Genomic DNA, 25,433 nt, shown 5'->3' with positions numbered 1-25,433 from the left:
ACAGCCTTTTTGTCATGATATTTATTGGCAGGGAATACTGGTACTTGATGAACTTTTCGTTTTCTTATGATGCTCACCTACAAAGTGCGAGGTCTGCTTCAAACATGGAGCTGGCCTCCCCTTGACGCGCTTGTCGGAGGCGATATGGAGCGGGGAAAAGTGAGAGAGGATTGAAAAGAAAAGGGTATTTAAACCGTTGCTTCCATCGATCATTATGAGGAACGTGAGCTGGCTTGCAAACGGGGGAGTGTAGCCCGTTTGTGTTCAGCGGCGACATGGCTGCTTCCCTGGACATGACATGGATTTATCCTTCTCCTTTATTGTGCCTTGGTGTTTCCCGGATCGCAGTGATGCCTCTCTGGAACATGTCACCAGCTCATCTGAGGGACTTCAGTCTGGCATGAACCTCCTGAGGCTCTCTAGGAGGTTGTCTCACTTTTACTTTGAATTGTTTTACGTGTGATTTTATTGATGTACTTAACTCTTAGTAAACTTTAGATGCGAGATTCTCGTTTTCTTTCTTCTGTCATTTATTGGCACTTGCACCCATGCTGTGTTCTACTATGCTTTGATGTTGGCTGACTTGGACTGAAGAGAGGTACGCTCATTTTTTATGTGACACACGGCGGTTGTCATATTTTTCCTCAAATTTTAGCTTGAATTGCCAATTGGAAGGCTTTGCGGGTTCAAATTTTGGTGGCACACTGTTATATGAATACTGCATGACATTATCTCTAAATGTGCGCTTGGGAAAACAGGGAAATCTGATGGCACCTATCAAACCCTTGTGTTCTGTTGCACTACTGTTAGCTGTTAGCACTGATTGTTAGCAACATGGGCCTGCATTGCCTCTATTGATTCTTTCAAAGACTGCTGGCTTGCATCTGATTCTTTTGTATTGTTGGCTGTCACTTGTTGACTGTTGACTTTCATATTTTACCGCGCTTGATCTGGATTGTCTGCCCTAGAACCACCCCTAACCACTCATTTAGACTCTCACAGAGTTAGCTGCTATTGGAGTACATGTTGGTTTGCGCCTACTTTGGTCACATGCTATTGAAAGACACAAACTCATCCATCACAATTCATGTTTAGGTTTGACAAATCCTATTGCATGATAAATTATATTGTGTGTGCTAAATTCACCTATTTGCATGAAGTCCTTCCAGAACAAACAAAAATGTTTTGTGCACATTTGTCAGACTTGATCTTGGGTGCACCCAATCAGCTTCCACATCTGTTTGCACGATAATAGCAATACAGGGTTCATATCAACTGATTTAATCACACCCATGATGTTTCTAAGGATGTTTCTCTTCTCTTAGTATGTCAGCAACATTTTGTCCTCAGCACACACTTAGACAAAAAGGAAAATCAACCCTGCAGACAATTAGTCTGCTTATTGCTCACAAACTGAAAGAGACAAGACAACCTAACTGACAAACAACAAGGTAACAACCACTTCTTATTTGTTGACATCTCAGCAGTTTCAACAATGCTCCTGTGCAGCTGCAAACATCCGCAGAGCTAATAATAAAGGGCAAGCTATTAGGTCTTTGTCAGACACAGATCATTAGTCAGGTTAGATCAAATCTTCTCCAAGGCACCATGGAGATCTGAGCTAACTGATGTTCTATTATACCAGCGAAACGCTGTGAAAGCTGAATCCGTGGCTCTGTTAACGATTAGTAGGGTGTCAGCCAGCCCTCAGCCTAAGAAAGAAGGTGCTGCATTATTAAATACGGGACATTTTGTCCCAAGAGAAGGCTCAGCTTTGAACACCAATGAATACAACGGACCAAAAGACGAACGGCATCTCATCTTGTGCATGCTTAGTTTTTCCATAATTAAAAAAATAAAAATAATGCAACCCCCAATTAAATATTTAATGTCCTTTTGTTTAGGATGTATACCCTCTGGTGAAATTACTTTGTCAAATTCGGCTTTTAAAACAATGTCTCAAGCCAAGCAAGGTACGACATGAAGTCTTTTTGAGTGGTGGCTCTGTCTGGCCTCCATGCGCCAGATGTGGTGGTCCTGTCTGAACTGATGTTGGCCCTGTATATTCATGAGTAGAATAATAAGTATTAATGATTATTTCATATTTACCATCTTTATTCTGTATAATTTATGCCTGGTTAGTTATTTTGCATATTTTTGCATTTGTGTTACGTATTATACTCCATAAATTGCCCTAAATTATTTGTCCAATTATGACAGCTATCCTAACTAAAATCAAGGCATTGCAATAGCGCAATTTCATATCAATGCTCCAAAGAATGAATCAATTACAAAGTTATTGAAAATTGGGCTTTAAATATGGATTATTTTAATTAATCGGTCAATTACTTTGACAGTTAATTGATGTATCATGAAAAAAACATGTTTTTAATTTCCATCCCTTTAAGGCATCAAATGCACAAACAAATTCATTCTAATTTAGTTACTGGTTTGCTCTCTAACATGTCAGAGAATAGGGAAATATTTTGGTCATTGTTGTTTTCCGATGTAAAAGCAGATGTTAGCAAATGCTCAATTTTGATTCACCACATATATAATCAGTCTGCTTTCAAGGCGGCCTACAGAAATCTGAGAGGTTACTATTGAGAGGTTGAAAGGATTTGGACATTTTTAAATTAAACACGGTCCCTGGAGAACACTTACGTTTTTCCTTGGCTTTCAATATTTTTATGAAGGCAGACATCTCCAAACATTTTAACATCATTGACTTATAAATTTGCAGTGGCATGGTGGGGCCAGCATCTGCGGGTTGGCGGTGGCCCGACACAGCGGCGTAATGTCGAACCTTGCGAGCCAATGCACATTTTCTTCACCAGGATTTAATCTGCGCTTGAGCTCTGATTCACATGGAGACTCAACCCAGGCTTAAAGATCAATGTTCCAATGTTCTGCCAAGCAGCAGATGGTGCTCGATTCAGTGATTTACTGCTGCATTGCCAGGGGTGTACTTCTCTTTGGCAGCCCTTCTCCTCCTGAGTAACGGAGAATCCTTGAGTTAACTGAGGAGAATTTCACATCATGTCCCTGGTTCAAAAAGAGTCATCTTTTGTCATGGCTGTGTGGGTTTGGAATTGTTTAGGCATCAACTTTCATCTGCTGTGGTTTAGTAAAGAAGCAAAGGGATGATAAAAGCCGATTGCGGAATAAGCGTAAGGTGGCTGATAAACATTTGATTGTTTAGCGGTATTCAAAATGATGAGAAAATTGTCTTTAACTTGTTTCTTGGTTTGCTGCTGCTCCTGCTGCCAAACAAAAACCCAAGCAATGAACGACACCGTTGGGTGGTACAGTTGTTTTTGTCACTGTGGTAGCAAGGCAATATTTTGCAAGCGAATGGCTCCTACAGCGCACATTTGACCAGAAACGGAGGTGCTGTGAGTGTAGCACACGCTCTTAATCGTTGTTTGCGACACAAAAAACAATTCATATTGGAAAATATCTTACATTTCTGTAATGATGGCTTTTGTTTGGATGGATTGTTGGGACTTTTGCCTGGAATAATTACTATATATGAACATTTGTTAGTTGTGTGTCATTATTAAGCTTTGGGAACGTATCCAAGTACTTTTCTAATTGTCTTGTCAATTAAGTAGCCATTACCTAATGGTAGAATACTCAATTGGGATGGAAAACACTAATTTGGAAACCACTGACACCAATGAATGATAATGCTAATTATTATAATTAAAGTGTCTCTTAAAGGACACCGTTTTGTTTTAAATGTGTTTGGTGCTGTTCTTTTCTTCCTTTTATGTATTCATCCAAGCTGCTAAAAAAAGATAAAGAGACACTTGATCATCTCAGTGAATGTTTATGAACTGTATTGTACAAGTGGCTTTCATCAGGATGATTTGTGTGAAACATTTTTTCAACTAATTACAGAATGCAGAATGAACCTTTATAATACAATGATTTAGAATGGATCTACTTTATTTTGTCATCAGTTTTGAAATAGTTTGTTTGATAATGAACCTGTCTACATCTGTCTAGCTACCACTACATATTACACTGCCTACACCTTTCCACAAGGAGAAGAGATCATTTCTTTCTGAAGCCGAACTGTTGATCACGATAATCAAATCTCACTTTCTCAGCCTGGGACTAAACATGATTTACCTTTTGTCATTAATAAAAGGCAGCAGTATTTTTCTGTGTTGTATTTTGTGCAGAAACCCTGTTGTGTTTCCAAAACGCATTGATTGCTCTTGTCTTCTCTGTGCTGCGCTTCATTGATCCGTGATGGCGCGCTCAGATTCCGAGGCTACGGGAGGGCAGGTGATAACACACTCGGGCGCGGGACTGTGGGTGTAGGAGCGTCCTTTAAGCGCAGTCTCCCATTTATCACAGAAATATTGCCTCATTCCTTACATGCTGAATTCATTTTGCAGCTCTGGACGTGTAGCACACGGAGTATCTGCTACACATTGTCATATTTTAAAGGTAACTGAAACACTTTTAGCTGGAACGGTAAATCATTGGATATCAACAGCAGTGTGCTTGAGTGAGAATTTCAATCAGGGAGGGATGTGTGCATTAAAATGCATGACGTTACCTTACTGTCATCTTCCCTGTGCTAGTATGCTTCAGAGGCCGTTGCCTAATTTAGGACTTAATGAGTGCTTAATTGAAAACGCATCCCTGTCTACTGTACAGACGATATCAGTTAAATATGGCAACGGTGTAGGTCAGATCACTCAGCTACAGAGAATAACTCTTAATTCACAAGGCAGTGCCATTTTTGGTTTCAAAAGCAACCGCTCGCTTACGTGACAGAATAACTACCGTACAGTACATCTACAAAGCGTGCGAGCATCATGGTGGGAATGAAACAACCTATTAAAGCCACAAGTATTTGTAATTAAATCCAGCATGTTGCGGCTCATGCAGTGTGAGAAACAGAAAGCCATTAATGCACTGAGACTGACATCATTATGCAGCAACAAGAGTCAGTTTGAATGTGGCGCAAGTGTTAGCTCATCATGAGAGGTGAGCTGTCACCCTCAATTTGCGTCGGAGTTGCGGTGGCGCCGTGCTTTTCCAAGTTTGGGCCTTGTGATGGATTTCGCTGACAATGTGAAGGTTGAGCGATCCCCACGAGGGGACACACTTGCGGCTTGTCTGCCGTTTGTCCTACAATACCTTTGACCCCGTTACACAGAGCCAAAAGAACGTCCCAATTGCTCCTCTAACTAGCGTAGTACAGTGGAACCTCGGAGTTTGAACGCTTTGGAACTCGTACAATTCGGACCGCTACCAAAAAAATCTGAGTAAAAAATGCCTTGGAGTTTGAACTCATTTTCGGAGTTTGAACACTCAAGCAAAGCAAGCTAAGCCGAACGTACCTTGAAAACGGGTAGCCAAGCGAAGCCGAGCAAATCCAAGCAATGCCGAATGCGCACGTTGTGGTAGTTGAGACGATGCACTGCTCATTTCCAGTCAGATCGTGAATACTCCCAGAGGTGCTCCATACTCAGTGCATTTTGATTTTCTTCGCCTTGGACCCAAAGAAAGTGCCAGTGGCAGCAAAGAAAAACATACAGTGCTGCGAACCGTAGTGGATTTAGGAAGGAGATTATCATGCCGTTGTAATTACCATGACTACTTCTGTAAATACTGGCACGAGGACCCCCCTTAGCTGTTCAACAACGTGCCTGACGTTAAACAACGCATGCAAGGACCGCTTAGTAGTCTAACAATATGCCCAATGTAAAATACACAAACTCAGCACTGAACTAAAGCTAGCATTAACATAGCATTTATCATCCACTGATGCCGTCACACCACAACAAAAAAGGTAAGGTATTTTTATTGTTTAAATACTGTACTGTACTGTAAATGTATAAAACATAAATAGGAATTAAAATGGGAATTTTCTGGTTTTGGAGCTTGGGAACGGATTAATTGCATTTACATTATTTCCAATGGGAAAAATGTTTTCGGAGTTTGAACAATTCGGACTTTGAACACTTTGCAGGGAATGATGTTCAAACTCCGAGGTACCACTGTACTTCTATGGTTTCATGCCAAGATGGAGCACTGTTATGGAGCACTGTTATTTTGAAGACTTGCATGTCACTATACAAAGAGTTACCGTGGTTCTTTTGTTATCCCTCTTGTAATTTATTGTACAATACCAAGTGGTTTGTTTCAGAAAATGGCTTCCCTTTAGGAAAAACCTTGAAGGGGACAAAAAGGCAAGGTTGACAACCATTAGGTGCCAATTAACTCAACAAAGTACAAAGAATGAAATACAAACTGTATTGACTTAAACAACTTGGTAGAGATTATGTAGGGCAGCTACATATACAGTAGACCATGTGAGTTTATGTAATTGAGTCGTAATTTTGCACATGTGGCAGAATACTCGATGGGTGGTTTACAAGACATGTTTACAATAGCTACCTATTACTTAACTGTGGCATTTAAGCACAAACTATGAATGCAAATTTTATGAGAAAACTGATTCAGAAAAAGTAAACATTATTGTTGTCTGAACATTTTGCACGGGAAATATTTTTGAATAAATTAAAATAAATGTTTGTTGGGTTTATTAGATTAAAATAGATTAAAATCGTAATCGTCCTTAATGACTGCAAAAATCGAGATTTTATTTTTGGGCCATATCGCCCAGCCTTACCAATTTGCTATATTTTGCTGTTTATTTTATATTTTTGCAATGCTACAGAAAAGCAAAAGCGGGTAAATATGCGCATAGGCAGGATTTTATTTTTGCATACAAACACAGCAGGTAGCTGAAGGAAGACAGCCACTCCTGACCCCGATAAATGAAAATTGCAAAAGTACACACCCTTTGAAAAATAAGCTTGTTATTAATTTCTCAGTGAATAACAATTTTCAGAATTTTTATGATGATTAGGCTCATTCCTTGTAAGATTCTTATGAATTAGATTTTTTAAATCTATCTACACTGTATTTTCAAATCTATTTTTGTGACCTCATTTCTGGAACATTGCAACATTAAAGGAATTTGGTCAAATATAGTATATATTATATATAACATACATATAATATTTGGGGTGGGAATCTTTGAATGTCTCACGATTTGATTCTTATTTTTGGGTCTGCAATTTGATTCGCAAGGAATTGTAATGCTCTACTCCAGTCTGACTTGCTAATGCTAATTAGCACACTACTCGCGGCACTCAAAAGAACGGCTCCACGTTGAACAAAATAGATTTTGGGACATTTAAAATCAATTCTGAATCATATTAAATGAGAATTGCAATTCTTATGAGAATTAATTTTTTGGGCACACCCCTATATAATATAATATAATATATATATAGTAATATTCTGTGTCTACATTGACAAATACCATTTGAAATCAATACCCCCGTATTTGTGGGGCTGTACTCACTTATATTATCAACTGTAGTGTTCCAATGCGAAAATAAAAATGTGAGAATTTTGTTAGTCTTTGCTGTGCCATTTAACTCACTTTGGTCTTCTTAAGTTTCACTTTGATATTTCTCTGGTTGGATTCACTTCTCGGCCTGATGTGGGATGCTCCCAATTTTCCAAAAGCTCGAAATCTCTTAAAATATATCTTATAGGATACATCTTCTTCCTGCAGGCCATCATAATAACATCATGTTGTTGATGATGTTATGAATAAAGCAGTGGTGCCCAATGCATTTCAGTACAGAGGGAAGTGACAGAAGCTATTCATGCTTTTCACAAGTGTCATAAATGTGATTCACAGATGGCAGCCATGATGATTTTACAAATGCCTTACATGAACAACTATTTGATGCACAGTAAACCTAAATACTTATGGGTAGGAGTGGGAAATGGGTTTCATGATGGCATCAGTTTGAGTTTGTGAATCCAATAAACCCATTCACCCCCAGCCATTTTTACTGAAGCAACCCCAGTTGTTTGACTAGATTCTGACTGATTTAGCAATGTAGATAGGTTTCATCAATATTCACATTCCTGGTAAAAACACTGTCAAAAAGAGCTTGTTGCAACATGGCCCTGGCTGATCTCTTATACTCCGCTGCCACTTGCTGGCCGTTTTTTGTAATAACTATGTGAATCAGTTTCTTCTTCCGCCATGTCAAGCAAGCACTGTGCCTCACACACCCACAACGGCACAAATTTTGTGTACGTGTGTCTATACAGTATATGACAAAGATGATTTTATTCTATTCTAATGTACAATGTTGTTTACATCCATGCTCACATCAATTTCAGTCGACAGCAGGTGACAGTACAGGACAAAATGGCTGCCCCCTGAGATGGAAACAAACTGGTGGATTTTAATTCATATTTCAGAAACACAATATTAATCAGAATACTGTGTTTAGACTAGCGGGGGCGCATAGAACATATGAAATAACATTTTTGACTTGATTTTTGCTTGATTTTTTAAACTTTACAACAGAGTGGAATTTTCAAGTACAAAAACATGCACAAAAGAAAAATATTGCTGGATGAATTTGTCTTAGATAGCCATAGATAACGGGTGAAGTTACAGGCAAAACATTGTGGAGCCCTCTGTTGACCTTTATCGTTCAATTAAATTTTCTTTCCGGCATGACTCATATGAACCAAAAAAAAAAAACGTCATCCATAAAAGAGTTTCATTTTTAATATATATATAGTACATCGAAAGTTCAAGTCAAACGGGAGACATTTTGTGTCGTTAATTTTACAACGTTATAACACACATAAATGTCGGAAAACCTTCTCTCAGCCTTCCTCTGGAGTTACATTAATGGCTTCTGTAAGGTTGCCTGTAATATTGTTGGTCACCTCTGTACGTATAGTTACTTGAGAAAACAGCGATGACGACTCTCACTGAGGCTACATCTAAACTGAAACAAACAAGCGATGCCTTGGAATCAAATTCCAGGATACCAGTAAGAAGAATCCGTTTTCACTTCCCATCCCAACTGATGAGTTTACACTTGTAGGAAGAGCAGTACTGTATTCTGATTTTAATGAAGGAGATAGTGATCATCTTAACATGAATAAAATCATCTTGTCGGGTGTAGAATAGTTTGACATTTCCGTACTTTTTTACAAACATTTATTTGTCTTGGTGAAAGACAAATGGACTTGGTAATTAATGGCCAGGGTTGGGAGGGTTACTTTTAAAATGTAATTTGTTACAGTTACAAGTTACCTGCTAAAAAATGCAGTTAGTAACGTAATCCAGGTACCATAATATTCAAGTAATGTACTGGATTACTCCATTATTGAGTATGCTCATGAAGACAAAATAAAAATAAATATCACCACAATATATATTCTATACAATGTGCCCCTGCTATTTGCGGGTGATAGGGACCCGGGCAGCCTACAAATAGTAAAAAGCCTTGTGTAATTAAAAAGCATGTAGGCTATTGATTGATTGAAGGCCGTATGATGTTTTTGTACTGTCCCTGAAAGCAATCACACCTCACAGATAGATAGATAGATAGATAGATAGATAGATAGATAGTCATCCAATGAGGATGACGATGTGTGACATCAACTGCAAAATGAACTTTTCTCTTTCTCCCAGTCTCTCTCTCTCTCTCTCTCGCTCTGTCCTTCTCTCTCTCTCTCGCCCTCTTTTGCACTCTCTCTCATCGTAGAAATTGTAATCTCTCGAAGTAATCCCCATTTTTAATAAATGTACCTGTAATCCGATTACATGTTTTTTCCTGTAACTGTAATGGAATACAGTTACATTTTTTTTGTAATCTGATTACATAACGGCGGTAGATGTATTCCGTTTCTCCCTAAGCCTGCTAATGGCACAACATTGGCATACAGGGACTTGTAATGAAAATAGTAGTTAATATTCACACTATGTTCATCTGAACTGGATTGGGATAAAAGGATGATAAAATGACATTAAACACTATCATGGAAATGTATGCAGATTTAGTAGTTGTAGCCACTGTACTATGTGTGCAAGTCAGGCAAGTGCTCTTTAAGACTGTTTATCTCTTGTGTCACTGCTGTGTGTATCAGCGTGTAAAAGAAGTGTCATCAATTGCTGGTTTGTGCTGACTGTAAAAGACTCCCACAGTCAACAATCTGTCATGTTGGCAACCACCATTATGCTCTTTAGCTCGCGCACGACACTCTGGGAGACGGTACAGGCTAACAATACAATTAGATGTTAGCTTAAGATTTCTCACTTCTGAGTGTTTGTTTATGGTTTTTATCTCTAAATGTGTGGGTTGGTTTGATTAGGCTGCCTTTTGTGCATGTGATCACTCTCAACCCAACTTTCAACAGCCATCGCAGAACAAATCAGCTTTTTTGTGTGTCTGTAAACTACGTGTGTATCAGAGGGCTCCTTCTTAAATGTGTTCGCCTGCCTCCTGGCTCTATGTTAAACCCCTGCATTGCAGCACTGCCAGTGGGATTTCAGCAGGCACGTTCCTTTTTTTCCCCCTCTCTAACCCATCATCGTCACAATAGAGAGATTAAAATTGGGCCACATCCCTCCCATTTGGAAAGCACCCACTCGCAAACGTGCACATATCTGAGTGCTCGTATGCAATGCTGTAAAGGATGCACAGCACCTGACTCAACTCAACAAGCCCCACTAGTCTCCTGTGGTCTCCCCTTTACCCCCCACATGAATTAGTTTCCCTGCCTGAGTGGGAGAAACTGTCATGGAGAGCCACGTGTCGTGGAGACAGACGCAGACAGAACCAGAGAAAGAGAAAAAGACAACGCGGGGTCCTGAGGGGATCAAGTAATTCAAGTGCTGGCAGAGAAGCTGAACAGTAATCTTGGTGAAGAATGGAGAGGCCCTGCCATTTGAAGTGTGGTGACAAAAACAAACTTTCGTTTAAGAAACAACTCACATTAGCAACTGAAAAGTAAATGCAGCCAAGCCAAATGTTTATTGTGTCGATGAAAGAACTCCCTGAGCAAAAAAGTCCACTTTTTTTTTTAATGCCTTCAAAAGGTTGTTGCCTCAGTTGAATGATGAATGTGGAAGACATTTTGCAATGGCTAAAACTAAAATATTCATGTCTGAAGATTCTGTACATAACCAGTTCTTGTCCAAAGTAAACAGCTTTTTTATGCTAAACCTCTGAATGAGCCAAGAAGTAAAATAATCTAATTCAAGGAGTACATTTTGTGCCTCTGACTAATATTATTATTTTTGCTAGGGAAATAAATACTTAACAATGGTAACTGCATCACTAAACTAGTGCATAGGATCATTACAAACACTCAATGGGTAATGTTAACTGTGACACTTCTGCTAACCCACCACAAAACATCTCCTGGCTGGCCCATCAATATTATAGGCAACTCACCATTACGCTGAATGTACCAATAGTAGTTGTAATTAGTGGGAGCCCTGGGCTTGATTCTCTTCAATGAGCTTGTCCCATCTTGCGGTAATTGAAGACAATGACACCCAAAGTGTGTCACTTACGCTAGGTCCAGTCTACTTTCAAATTTTCTTGAGGTTGCCATTATTGCAAAAAATCCTGTTTGACAATGGGGTGTTGAAAATGGAAGTATCGTTGTCGAAACTATCAATCAAGCGAGCTACCCACAGTTCCCACCCCCCCCAATTATTTATTTATTTATTTGCTTTCTTCCAAGCAAAACATACTGGAGCCATCCTGCGTGTTTCACACGCCTGTAGATTTTGCTGATAAGGAATTCCATGTGTTTTTCCAAACAAGAACGTCACCTTGAGACCCCTTTTATTGTAATTTTTCCCCGTGGTAGCACTGGTGCGACCAACTGAAAAAGTTGGTTGCACCTTTTTTGGGGGGGTACAGCATGACCATATTTGCTGATGTATAGTTGTCTAAATTTGCATAGTGTAGTTTCAGATGACATAAAGATGGACAGCGACTCAACACTGTAACAAGAACTGTCTACAATAACACAGGTCAATTATTCTATATATTTTTAGAAAGAACACGGCTTTGCTTTCATGCAAACATTATTTTGTTCAACACAAAGGGGCTGACTTTTATAGTGAGTCCTCTAAACCGACATGTTTCTTCCCTTGGGAAGACCAAAGCTTCACAGCCTGCCTAGAATCATGATCAGTCAAGTCTGGCCCTTCAACACTACTTTGGATTAGGTCCTCATATTCAGTGTTTCCCAACCAGGGTTATGTGAGCATGTGGCAGCGGGTATATGGAAACTCGGGTGATTGATGAAAATAAAATAAAACTGCCATACTATGACTCAGAGTATTATTGTTGTTCAGTGTTTTATCTAATGCCTGTTTTTAAGGGGACTAATAAAGGTGCTCCAATTATATTTAAGAAAGGCAGGTTTTTTTTTATTTTTATTCATTGACATACCAACAACTAGAATGGGGGATGGAAGCCTAGTAGTTGATTAGGTATTGTAAACAGAAGTGACTAGATAGACCATTGACTGTAATGAAGTAAACAAACTAAACAAAGTGATTTCACATCCATCATTCTTAATTTACAGTATGTCAGCTTTTATAGATTGACAGAAAGCCCACATTGTTTAGATATTTGCAATTATTAACGGTTAATGTATTGATGGGACTTTTTCTGTCTAAGATTGAAATGCCTGACTGCATTTAAATGCACCTTGCGGCGGCTTGCTGAACACTTTTGATGTTTACGCTCCTGTTCATGGCTAGTTGCTAATGCCAGAGACTTCTGCCATATCATACAACGACAGACTAATTAACTAGTGGTTTCGTAGCATCCTTAATTGGCGATTAAATCTGTTTTTGGGTTGGCGTTGTGCTGCGTAGTAGTCAAGAGGGGACGAGTCAAGCTAGCTGCCTTGAGCTGCTACGCCCACCACGGGCTGCGCGGGTCAATTTCAAAATACAAGTAACAAGGCAATTGCATTGACATCAATGTATTAGCTCGAAAGCTTTTATTTTGAAGTTCTCTTCGCAGCGTGTTTCGTGGACTTTGTGACTATGATCTGATCTATGGTGCTTGATCCGTACAGATCCACCACTCATTAAAATATGTACTGGCACCAACCGACCTGATAACATTTTTACCAACACAGGTTGTAAAGTTGGCCTTTGCGGCATTTGTGGCATTTTTGGCATTGGTCGCAGTGCCGAGACCTGAGGAGTTCTGGCTTTTCATATGGCAGGACTGGTTATCCGCTCTCCAATCCATAAAACTGATAACCAAGGTGGATGACCCCGCAAAGGATTCGCCCCCTCAAATCCAGGCCCCCTTTCTGACAGGAAGGGACAGTCTCCACCTGAATGCACATTTACACTGCAAACTAGACTCATGGTCGTCGCCTAGTTTGCAGTCCGCCACTCTTGGCCTCATTTTTCCCAGAATTGCCAACACTATGCTTTTTTTTCTCTCACGGTTCAAGCTCCTTGGTCCTGCCTGTGCGTTCGGCCGGTACGACTTCTTCCCTCACTTGTCGCTCACAACTTTCAATTGAGTGTAGTCCTTTTGAAGGGTTTCCACCAACAGCAGCTCGGCTTTCTGCTTTCATTGCCGTTTTCGCTTACTTTGTCACCCCAGCGATTCTTTACCACTGCGGAAAACGCTCAAGTCAAAGCCGTTGGACACATCTGTTCGGTGCTGTATTTGAAAGTACCGACTCACCTCTTTGCCAAACGTTTCCCCTTTTTTCCATTTTCCTCGGGTTTTTCATTTTTTCTTTTACCAAGTTTTTTTCCTTTTATTTGAGTCTTTCTATCGCTACACAGGCATATGCACCTGATTTTACAAAATAAAACTACTTTCAGACTTTGCTGAACAATAAAATATTTTTGTTCAGTCTTTTTATACGGCCCGGTACCTACTGGCTCCCGGACTGGTACCGGTCCACGGCCCGGCGGTTGTGGGCAGCTGTTACAGACTTACTAAAGTAGCTGACCTCGGGTTGCCATGGCAATGACCAAGCTGCTATCTCTGAAATCCGAGCTGATTCTGTGTGTGCATAATGTGCTATAAATGCATATATGTGATACAGTTTCATTTATCATCGGTTGGCCTACAAACCATTCGGCAGATTAGAGATCTGATTATTAGAAAATGACATGATATCTTCTCGATCGGAGACACTTTGATGATTAATCAACAAGGATTTTACACGTGGATGAATGGTTTTGACCTTGTGCTTTAGCTTTGCAGTGTTCATTTGGAGGTCCTTCAAACAAGGACTTGTTATGGCTATCAAGAGCCTTCATTGAATTTCATTTGGTTTCTCCAGTAAATTGCTCAGTCCTTTGGCATCACAAATAGGTAGGGGAACGATCCAATTATGTTACCCAAGCAATTCCATTTTACCTGATTGTATCTGAGAATCAGCAAATCGGAGCCTGTCGCCCCTGTCATGAAGCCAATTTACCATCTTCCAAAACGTGTCTTTGTCTTTGTGTCTTTTTCATTTTGTAAAATAGGTTTATTACCATATTATCCAAGAGACGTATTAAAACATCTGTTATGATAATGACAGGCATTTAATAAAAAACATTGTTTGTAATCATTGTTTTCTGTTTGCCCTTTTGATTAAAAAAATGGCACCACTCATTGTCATTGTCAGTGCTGCAGTGTGAAGGAGCGTTCAAACTGCTGTCACAGCTGACGCTCAGCTGGATGCAAACAACCCCTGCTGACATTTTCACAGCATTTCTTTGGAGCACTGCGGGTATTTCACATATAGGTGCCACACCTGCCTTAAGTTTGTATGGTAGTCTTAGCCACCATATCCACCGTGAATAAAAAACAATCTATAGGAATTGTGTTTAGTATTTTTAACAATGTTGCTTTCAGCCTCAGTATGATCCCCTAAGGATCATTACCTTTTGTTTCTACTGTCATTTTATCGACTCACAGACTATTACTGCTAGTGTCCACTATCAGAAATGATGCCGCAATATCAAACAACAATGCCCCTGACTGCTTCTCTCTATCTCACTAATGCTCTATAAATAGATTGTTGTGTAGTTTTTCTTCCACAACCTCCGGTGATCACAGTGAAGTTATCATGCAGCTGCAATTCTCCCAGAAGCTCATTTGCCTCCATCTTATGTTGTTCTGTCTCTCTTACACAATTGTCCCATGTCGGACTGTCCATTTAATCTTTTGTTTACAGCAAATGCTTTGTTTGGTATGTCTTCATGGTATAATAATTCACTTTACATGGTTTTGTCAGCCCCATCTGCCTTCCTGGCCTACCATACTTGAATGCTTTACTAAGGTCATTTTCTTCATTCTTTTTTGGGCCACTGTATTCTCAGTTGTCTGCGATGCACTTTGGCATCAGATAAAGAAAACAACAGATAAACATTCTTCAGGCAATTTATAGTTTTCAATAGTGCAAACTGATTCCTTCTCTTGGCATGCACAAATTTAACTTAATTATCTACCCCCTTGGATGTATTTCAAGTGACAATTACAATAAAGCAATTAAGCCCAGTGAGTCATGAAATTGATGGCTTTGCAATGTAAAAAAAAAAGGGCCAAGGTTCTGCAGAGAAACAGTTGAATTGGGTCGTCATAAAACATAATTTCCTCCTCCTGGCAGCAAACAGTCACACGCAATCACATTTACCACCACTGGATAGCCTCTGGGCACTTTGTCATTATGTTGTTAGCATCTTAAAAGATGTGTCATATCATATGGTGGTCCAGTGAGCTATAGCTGAAGCAAAATGAACAAAGCTCACGCTCAGACAGTTAGAAACATGTTTTAAACATACAGTATATGCTCGTCTGGTGTTGAGAAATCCTTTCTATGCAGCATTTTGGGAATATTCTTCCTGGTAATCCTGAAGTAAGGTTGAGAGGACATCACTGCGGTCAAACAAGTTGAAAATAAACATTATTATTCTCATGAACAGCTCAAGCATAAAGAATTTTCCTTAATAGATGGAAAAAACAACAATAGTGTCATTTCTGTGAATCATTCAGGCTCCCTTAAAAGTGATGATAATTTCCTATATTAATAAAAAATTCAATAGAGTACATTAACTTATTCACTGCCATTGACGGCTATAAACGTCATAAATTCATTTTAACTATTTCTATTAGTTTAACATTTTTTTCAGCATTTGTTGAAAACCTAGAATTTTTAGTTTTGTACATTAAATTTTTGATTAATCGCGAGTTAACTGAAGTGAAGTCATGCGATTAATTACGATAAAAAACTTTAATCGCCTGACGCCCCGAATTTGTAATAATATTTTCTTTCAATTTTTTTTTTTAATTCAGTCACTGCCGTTGACGGCTATAAACGTCAAAAATTAATTTGAACTATTTCTATTAGTTTAACATTTTTTTCCACTTTTGTTAACAAGAGTATGAAAACCTAGAATTTTTTTTATTGTACATTTAGAACATGTGAATTTGTAATTAATCCTGAGTTAACTAGTGAAGTCATGTCATTAATTACAATTCAAAAAAATGTAATCGCCTCTTGCCCCTAATTTTTAATAATCTTTTTTTTTTAATGAATTCATGGCAGTGAATGAGTTAATAACCACAAATTATGATCCCAAAACACATTGATAGCATTTCAATGGCTTGACAAATATCACAGCTTGCAGCTAAGCACACACATACATAATATACAGAACCTGTACATGTCAACCATGATAACGATGATCAATAATTACTGTAGCTGTGAAGTCCGATGTAAAACAATGAACATTTTAATTCCCTGCAAAGCAAAGAAGTCACAGCGATGGTGCGTATTGTAACACTCCGCAGTATGGCACCGCACCACAAGGTGGCGCCTCCTTGTTTTTGTTATGCCTATGGAGCATTTTTTTTCATTTTGCCGTCAGTGTATTTGATTCCATGGACTTGTACGCTTAATCGTGACGCGTGGTTGCGCCAAGGAGTCTACTTTTTCCTATTAATAAAGTACACCTGTGGACTTCCAGTCCTTTTTTTTTTGCTCTCCAATTTGTTTGCTATCCATAGCTGATCAGCCACCACACGTTACAGTATGCTTGTGGGAATGTCTGCTGCTCTGTTGGCCGCTAGATCTTACCAATGTAGCAGTCCAAGGTTGCGTAAAATGGTTTAGCACTGTAACGCGGTGTTTACCGGCTCAAAACCACTGAGGGCACGCAGTGACAACATGATTTTGTTGTTGCAGTTACGTTAAACGCAGTGTTGCCAACTTGGCGACTTTCTCGCTAAATCTGGTGACTTTTTTTTGTCAAAAGCAACTGGTGATTTTTTTCTGGTGTTCTTTAGGGTGTATTTTTTTTTACTCACTCTGTGCCTCTCCCACGACGTTATTCATCTCTTGCATCCATTACTATTAAATGCAAATTGCCAATTTTGCAAATTAGGCAATGCCATCATTTAGCGACTTCTAGGGACTTTTAGGACAGCTACTTTCCTTACTGGGGAGTTGGCAACACGTTGGCAACACGTGGAGATGTTACGAATTTCACTGATTTTGATGCTGTCTTTAGTGGTAACGGGTGAAGCAAACATAAACCAAAGCAACTGCAGCAGACATAGGCGCCAACATCTCCACTATTGTAACTGTCAATCACAAATATACATAGCTGCTGCTGGTAGATTTGTGATTGGGTGAGCAAGTTGTGGGATGAGCAGCATGTGGAGCTATTGTGTGCGTGTACTTGTACATACTACATTGTGAGGACCAAAATACATCTTTAACCAACAGATTGAGGATATTTTTGTAAAGTGAGGACATTTTGCTGGGCCCCACAAGTTTAGACCTCTTTTTGAGGGTCAAGACTTGGTTTTAGAGTTTAGGTTTGAATTGGTTTATGGTTGAGGTTAGGGTAAGGAATGGGGGGTAGGCAATCATTTTTGATGGTTGGGGTTAGGTGAAGGGGCTGGGAAATGCATTATGTCTATGGATGTCCTCACAATCATATAAGTCCAAGTTTGTGTGTTTGTGTGTGTGTGTGTGTCCCACAGGCTGAAGGCAGAAGATTCCGCGGACAATTAATTTGATGTTTTTCGGTGTGGCTATAGCCGACAGAACTTGTTGTGTCAATTAAAGAGGTTTTTGATCGACCAACGTTTCTCAACTTGTTATTGTCCAAGAATATGCTACAATAAATGTGATGTATACTAAAGACAAGAATTGGCAAAAAACAAACAAGAAAAAATCAATCTGCCTAGATAAAATAGTTTTTGCAAATAATGAAGGATGTGTTAAAAAATAATCCGTGAATAGGAGAATTTGCAAATGACAAATGGTGAATATGCGAGATTCACTATAGTCATTAAGATTGCATTAACGTGAAATCAATTGACTAACTGGTGAGCAGCACTTTAATTGATAGCAGTCAGTACTAACTCACTCGCCATGTAGCTTTGTGATTCATGGCTTTATTTTTGAGAGAATGACATAGCTATCAATATTTAGTTCCTGGTGCTAATTATTTCTGCTATGTGGAGGTTCTGCTGTGCAAATGGAAAGGCTTTTTAAAAAAAATCTTTAATTCAGGAAAGCTTGAGTGAACGTTAATGTTAACAATTGTTTAATTCTGACAGTGGGGTTAAAGTAGGTTTCTGTAGCTGCTAATTGGGTTTTGTGTCAGCATGATTATATGTAAGAATGAGCAGGTACAATAAAACTGGTAGAAAAGCCAGAAGATTTTAATTTAATCACAAAGGAAGCAGCAAATCAATTGGTGATTTTTTCTTTTTGACATTTGGATTAGTTTATAAGTAAATGTGAGGACATTTGTGATGCCCATGCATGTGTATGACATGCACTTTTTAAATATAAAACTGCTTGTTCTTGTGTCTTTCCTTTGCAGGATATCGGACTGGCAGCTTTTTCACTGTGAATACCTCCAGCCACTCGTTCAAGATTCAACATTTGGCTGTAAGTGTCCCACTAGCACAGATCCTGTGTGCGTGACCGCATGGAACCTCTGCGTGGCACACTCGTTGACAACACTGTGCAGCATGCCAACTTAAAGGTTGCGAGAGAAGTAGTGCAGGGGGAGGAAGGGGATAGTCTCCACTTCATCATAGCAGTCCAGTGTCATTGCTGTGACCGTCCTCTTTATGAGGGCACACATCACTGCGCATTGTTACAAGCCTCCATCCTCTGTGGAAAGAATATCATCCATCTTGGTCGTTGCAAAGACCCGGCCCACATTACTGAGTGTCCACTAAAAGCACGGCCCGAGTGGCTTACTCACCATCGTGTGTGTGTTTTATTTTTGGCAATCCTGTATCGTTCTAATGCACAGAAGAGGTGCCTCAAAAATTATTATTATTTTTTTTAAATCTATTGACTTTTTTTAATCTCTAAGACATTCTTTTCTTATTAAGTATCTATTTATACTTCCAACAGATTCGTTTGTGATGCCCTTGAGTGTACAGAGCTGACTCACAGACGGAAGTGAGCAGTGCTCTCCCATGACAGCATTTGACCCTCTTCCCATATTCCGCACTCCTATGCACAGATGCAATCTAATTTCCTAATTTGCTGTGGTCATATATGCCACAGGAAAACTTTGACCCATACAAAATGATGAGACTTTCATTTATAAACTTTTATGCTGATAACAATATATTATTACCCAAATCAAATCTGAAGCGTACTACATTGTTCTTCCTGTATATTATTATTATTATTATTATTATTATTATTATTTAATTTTAATTTTAATTTTAATTTTAATTTTAATAATTTTTTTTGTTGAATTTTTTTATTTTTATTTTTAAAGCAAGTTTTCAATTTACGACTTTAGAAAATGCATCGATATTTGGCGAATCCAGCCAGGCAATACAACAATACAATACATTCCTTCAGGGAACACATAATATATATAAATCACTAATCGGTTGTACTGATCCAAAAATACCAGGCCCCATTTGTTTAGTCCGAGTCCAGTCCTGGCTTTAGTTGGCAATGACCATGGGAGGCACAGGGATGATGGAGGTGAGGCCGGCTGCACTGTGGACAAGTATAGTTTACTGTAAGGTTGGCTTGATAGTGTGTGTGTTTTCTGCATCACCTGCGCAGTCTAGTATTCAAGTTGATTAATCAAAGTCATTACATGAGTGATGGAATTGGGTAACTGCAAGCCGATAAACCCCAGCGGACAGCTGCCATGCCAGGAAAGATAGACTCTGCACTGCTACTATAGTCATTTGCCATGTTTCAGCCTAATGGGCCTTTTTCTTATTGTTAACATTGATCATGGATACTTCCACTGAATGAATTTGCATGCCTTGGGTTACTCTTGGTGAAAAACAGCATCGGTCTTGCAGTTGTATTGTCATCAGGGCCCAGTATTTCAAACATTTAAATCCAGAATAATTCTATCGCGATATTTCAGAATTTTGCTGGTTTGTATCCGAATAATCCTAATCCTCTTGTTTTGAGATTTCCAAATTCATCCTGCCCCAGGATTACAGACAGGGGACGGAAAGTGTGTTCTGTAGACCTCAAGGCTTTGATAACTAAATATACCAAATACAAAAGGGGCAGCCATTTTGTCTCTTCCTGTATGAAAATGACATCACAGTTGCTCCGGGCAAACGCAATATTAATCTGAATGTCGGGTTTAGGATAGTGGAGGCACAGACAATATATTGTTTAGAAATATTTTAGGGTTGACTTCCCCTTTAAGTTTTGTTGCTGTTAATTTTTTGATTGAGTCAATATCTCTTTTCTCCTTTCTTTGGATTTTATTATTTATTTATTTACATTTGTGGAATTTGGATTTTTTTCAGTTTAATAAAAAAAAGTACACAATGAGGTTTCATTTATTAAGAATATCTCTTTACACTATTAACTCTTTGACTGCCAGACGTTTTCAGAAACGGGATGTCGCCAGTGCCAGCCGATTTAAGCATTTTGACTGATCTTTCAAGGTCCACAGAACATGTTGTGTTTGGACTATGGAAACACACATACTACCCAATGAAAGATTGAACTCTCATCTTTCATCAGAAAAAAAAGTTTGTTTCTACCTTATTCCGTTCTTCAGTAATCAACAATAGAAAATGGTTACTTTCACCGAAATGCTCTGTTTTGAAACAAAAAGCGGAGAAAAAGAGCTTTTTGTGAAACAATGTTATTTCATGCACTCTAGTGAATTGTACACTTCTTTTTGTCCATGAATGATGCCACAAACACCTAAATAGTGCTTTACTTCTGTAAAACACTTACCACCAACAATGAAAAAGTGTTTTTAGATGTAAAATACGTTTATTTCCATTCAACAGTGTAACAATTTGACAAAACAATTTCGCAAACTATTTACAAATGTGTGCAACTGTCGTACTATTTACAATTATGTGGATGTTTCAAATACAGTTTTTCTTTTTGTAACGCTCCCCTGCGTGCAAGGAGAGGGAGCAGGATTTGCACAACAGAGTAGTTTCACTACCGATTGTCCCTTTCGCGTGCAGACGTTACACTTTCTTGGCGGCCTTTTTTTCCGGGGAATAGCAAGTAGCAGACTGTACCCGCTGCTCCGATGAATATGCATTGGACTCGGGGCACTCTTCGTCGTCCGATTGAACGTCCGCCTGAGCGTGCTCGGTTGTGCTCCGCGTTTTCCGGTGTTAGCATCGCTAGCCCGTGAACCTTTATGACGTCGTCATAGCCGCCGCGTCAGCGCTTCCAACTTCGGCGTCAACCTCGGAGTCACCATCATCATCATCGATGATGATCATCGTCGTCATCAATGTGCTCTTTAGCGTTGGTCGATGCCTTTCGTCTTTGAAAAAAATTCCCAAGTGTGAGCTGCCTGCAACCGGTCGCCATTGTTCGCTTCTTCAGCCATCTAGCTCCGCCTCACGTCTTCTACTGCCGCGTCAATGCTTCCAACCTCGGAGTCACCATCATCATCATCGATGATGATCATCGTCGTCATCAATGTGCTCTTTAGCGTTGGTCGATGCCTTTCGTCTTTGAAAAAAATTCCCAAGTGTGAGCTGCCTGCAACCGGTCGCCATTGTTCGCTTCTTCAGCCATCTAGCTCCGCCTCACGTCTTCTACTGCCGTGTCAATGCTTCCAACCTCGGAGTCACCATCATCATCATCGATGATGATCATCGTCGTCATCAATGTGCTCTTTAGCGTTGGTCGATGCTTTTCGTCTTTGAAAAAAAATGCTCGAGCGTGAGCTGCTTGCAACCGGTCGCCATGTTCTCTTCCCTTTCCCCAGCCAATGTCCCCTCTAGCTCCGCCTCACGTCTTCTACTGACGCCTACCCAATCTTGTCAAAAGATAGTCATTGCTGCCATCTAGGGGCCAAAAATAGTCATTAGGCTAACTAGATCTGCTTGAAACTTTCACCACAGCTGGCCAAGGCTTTCCTCCACCCGTTTCCCCAAAAAAATAAAATAAAATTGGAGAATGTCTTTTAACGTCCTTGGCGGCCCTCCGTAGGTTTTTACTAAACGTCATTTAACGTTTTTGGCAGTCAAAGGGTTAATTCCGGGAAATGTGAGAGGCACTTATTTATTGATGAGTATATGTCAAACTAATACATGGGATCACAGTCTAATCCTACCCCAAAGTGGGATTAATTTAATGCTATTTTTCAGTATCAAAGTTATCTATGTTTGGGACTGAAGTTTGGAAATATCCAACAGAGGCTCAAATATGGATTAAAGGCAGGAATGGATTTCCAAATTTGGGTTAGAATTTTCAAGACTAAATAAAATAAAATACCCAATTTTGAATCAGAACTGGGTTTAATTTAATCCGCCAGGTTTAATCCTGGTGGATTATGTTTGAAATACTGTGAAATGCATATTACACCATACAGAACTACCTTGATTTATGAATGTCCCAAACTACCAGTTTTTTGAGTTAAGAACCGTTGCTTTCTTTTGTTGATTTCTCTTTCGTTTACAAGCCAAATTTTAAGTACGAGCCAGCTTCAGATACACTACCGCTCGAGTGAAGTGAAAAAAAGTAGAACAGCTGTTGCTAATGCACTTTCAGCCGTTTATTGAACGGTACACATTCCACAATATCAAACACACAAACACAACATGAGAACACTAGAAAAGAGCTACAGTAAAACTCATGAGAAGTTCATACGGAGTAACAGCATGTCACTCACTAGGCCACACACAACTACAACACTACAGCTCCCGGTTGCCACATGGCTAGTCTCAACATTTTTATACAAAGCAGTGCTACTTCATTAAAAACACAGAACGAGAATTTTTTTTTTCTCAAATCATTTCACTGAGGAATACTGATTTCAAATCCGAAAAAAACAAACAAGTTATGAGTGTGATCACGTAGTGAATTAAACTTGTAAATCAAACACTGTGCAGTGGACCCTCTGAGCTCAAACATGATTTCCTTGAGAAGATTTTCAATGACTTTTGCTCCCATAAAGAAGTCGTAATAGATAATCGGATTAGCCTGTTATATTCCCATTTTTACCAAATAACAAAAAAAAATTAAACGGGACCTTCCTGCTCTAATTTGATTTTGCTCTTACTTTCTCTTTGCTTTATGAGTGACACCTTTGCAAAAGCATAACACTGGCATTGGGGTGAAAACTCATAAATCACAATTTGGCAAATGTAATATTTTTTCAGTCCACACAGTCAGTCCACACGTGTGGATGTAAATTTTACTAATTATTGACCAATCTAAAGTGTTTAGTTAAAGTGTTCTAAAGTGGGTTATTGTTTTTGTTACATAGTGGGGCCAACATTATGAGATTTCACAGAGTTGTGGGGCTTATGAGATTACCCGTCCATGTGGGGCCATTTTGCGGGGCCCCACAAGTTTAGACCTCTTTTCGAGGGGTTAAGACTTGGTTTTAGAGTTTAGGTTTGAATTGGGTTATGGTTGAGGTTAGAGTAAGGCATAGGGGTAGGCAATCATTTTTGATGTGGTTAGAGGAAGGGGCTAGGAAATGCATTATGTCAATGAGATGGCCCCAAAATGATAGTAAAACAAATGTGTGTGTGTGTGTGTGTGTGTGTGGTCGATGCAACCAGTAGGGATTCTGAAGGCCTTGACATGGCAACACATCGAAGCTGAAATTTGATTAGACAAAAAAAATTAACCCACAAACTGGAAGCTGTACGACCATGACAGCACGTGTTCAAATGGGGACGAATGAACGTTGGAAATAAATTCTTAGACTTTCACCTAAATTGTAAACGTCGGCCCGTACTTCTGGTAGACAGGCCACGATTGAATCTTCACTATGCCTTCATTTTCTGTTTTAGTATTATAATAACATGTAAAACTAAAGATAAGTGCAATGTGTACATTTTCCAATGTGTTTCTATATTAAGCATAGCGACAATGAGGTAATACAATAAAATAACATGAGTCCATAGCAGAATATTTTCCACTCCTTATTCCAGATTTTAAAAAATGGGCCATCACAACCAAAGTACTCCATTGTTGCACCTTCTCACATCTTTAGTACCAGCGCATGCAGAGAGCCACATCTAATCCACTATTGATATCTGGCTCACATACCCAAGTGTAGCATTCACAAAAGATTTCCAGCTGCAACAATGCTCCACTGCTTCTTATTTAGAGAATCAAGCTTGAGAGTTGAGTCGATAACAGTAGATTCTCTCGTCTGTCTCTGTGTATTTTATCACAGCACAAATAATCCATTTTCTCTGCCATTCCTCCTGTTCGATTCTCTTTTCAATTTCGGTTGTGAAGGTTTATGCCACATAAGCACCCTCTCACCCGGTTTAAACATCACAGCAGAAGCATGTGATATTGTATGTAATGTTTGGCAAATGTCACGGCATTCCATTTGATGTGAGCTCCCCGTGATTAGTCTTCACAACACATATGCCTTATGAAATATGTATTCTAACTTGCTCTGAACCTCTGGAGGCTTGGCCCGCTTCGTTCAACGTGAGTTTCCCTAACTGCTCACGCGATAAAATTACACACGTGGTTGTAAGATTATTTGCTTCCCGTAGCAGACAAAATCAGTGGTACAGATCTATAGTGGGAACCTTCAGACCGGTCATGACATGCAGTATCACTGTCAGTCTATGAGTTAGGGTTATGTCTCCTGGGAAATGCGACACTGCGGATCCGCTTGGGTTTACCCAGCACACCCTGGATTTTGCTTGGATCAATATCATCTTTCCTGGACAGACCTACAGTGTCTGCTTGTGTTCAGGCTACAAGAGAGCAAGATCTTTGCTATGCACAGGCACTTGCGCAAACTCATACAATCAATTTACTAGCTTTCATACACTGAACAAAAATATATATATACGTAACATTTTTGTTTTCTCTCCCAGTGAATTTCTTTCAAATAACATTCACGGAGCTGTTTAAATCTGTTAGTGAGCCCATTTCCTTTGACAAGATAATTCAGACATGTACAGGTTTTGACATATGATGGCACTGATTAAACAGCATGATTATTGCACAGCTGTGTCTTAACTCATTCAGTGCCAGTGACGGCTATAGACGTCAAAAATCCATTTTTGGCAGGCTGGCAGTGAATG

At 39.4% G+C, this 25,433-nt stretch overlaps 1 protein-coding gene across 2 annotated transcripts in view; it reads left to right on the top strand.

Annotated features, from left to right (window-relative positions):
* Positions 1-25,433, top strand: part of LOC144037739 (synaptotagmin-2-like) — a 73,836-nt gene that overhangs the window by 12,764 nt on the left and 35,639 nt on the right. For both annotated transcript variants that reach the window (XM_077549491.1, XM_077549507.1), the window contains exon 3: positions 18,758-18,825. The gene's annotated coding sequence lies outside the window, so the exon portion shown is untranslated. The remainder of the gene's footprint in view (positions 1-18,757; positions 18,826-25,433) is intronic.

Source organism: Vanacampus margaritifer, chromosome 1 (genome assembly GCF_051991255.1).
Source record: "Vanacampus margaritifer isolate UIUO_Vmar chromosome 1, RoL_Vmar_1.0, whole genome shotgun sequence".
NCBI classification, from domain to species: Eukaryota; Metazoa; Chordata; class Actinopteri; order Syngnathiformes; family Syngnathidae; genus Vanacampus; species Vanacampus margaritifer.
Note: the sequence above shows the minus strand (reverse complement) of the source record. Positions and strands in the feature narration are given on the sequence as shown.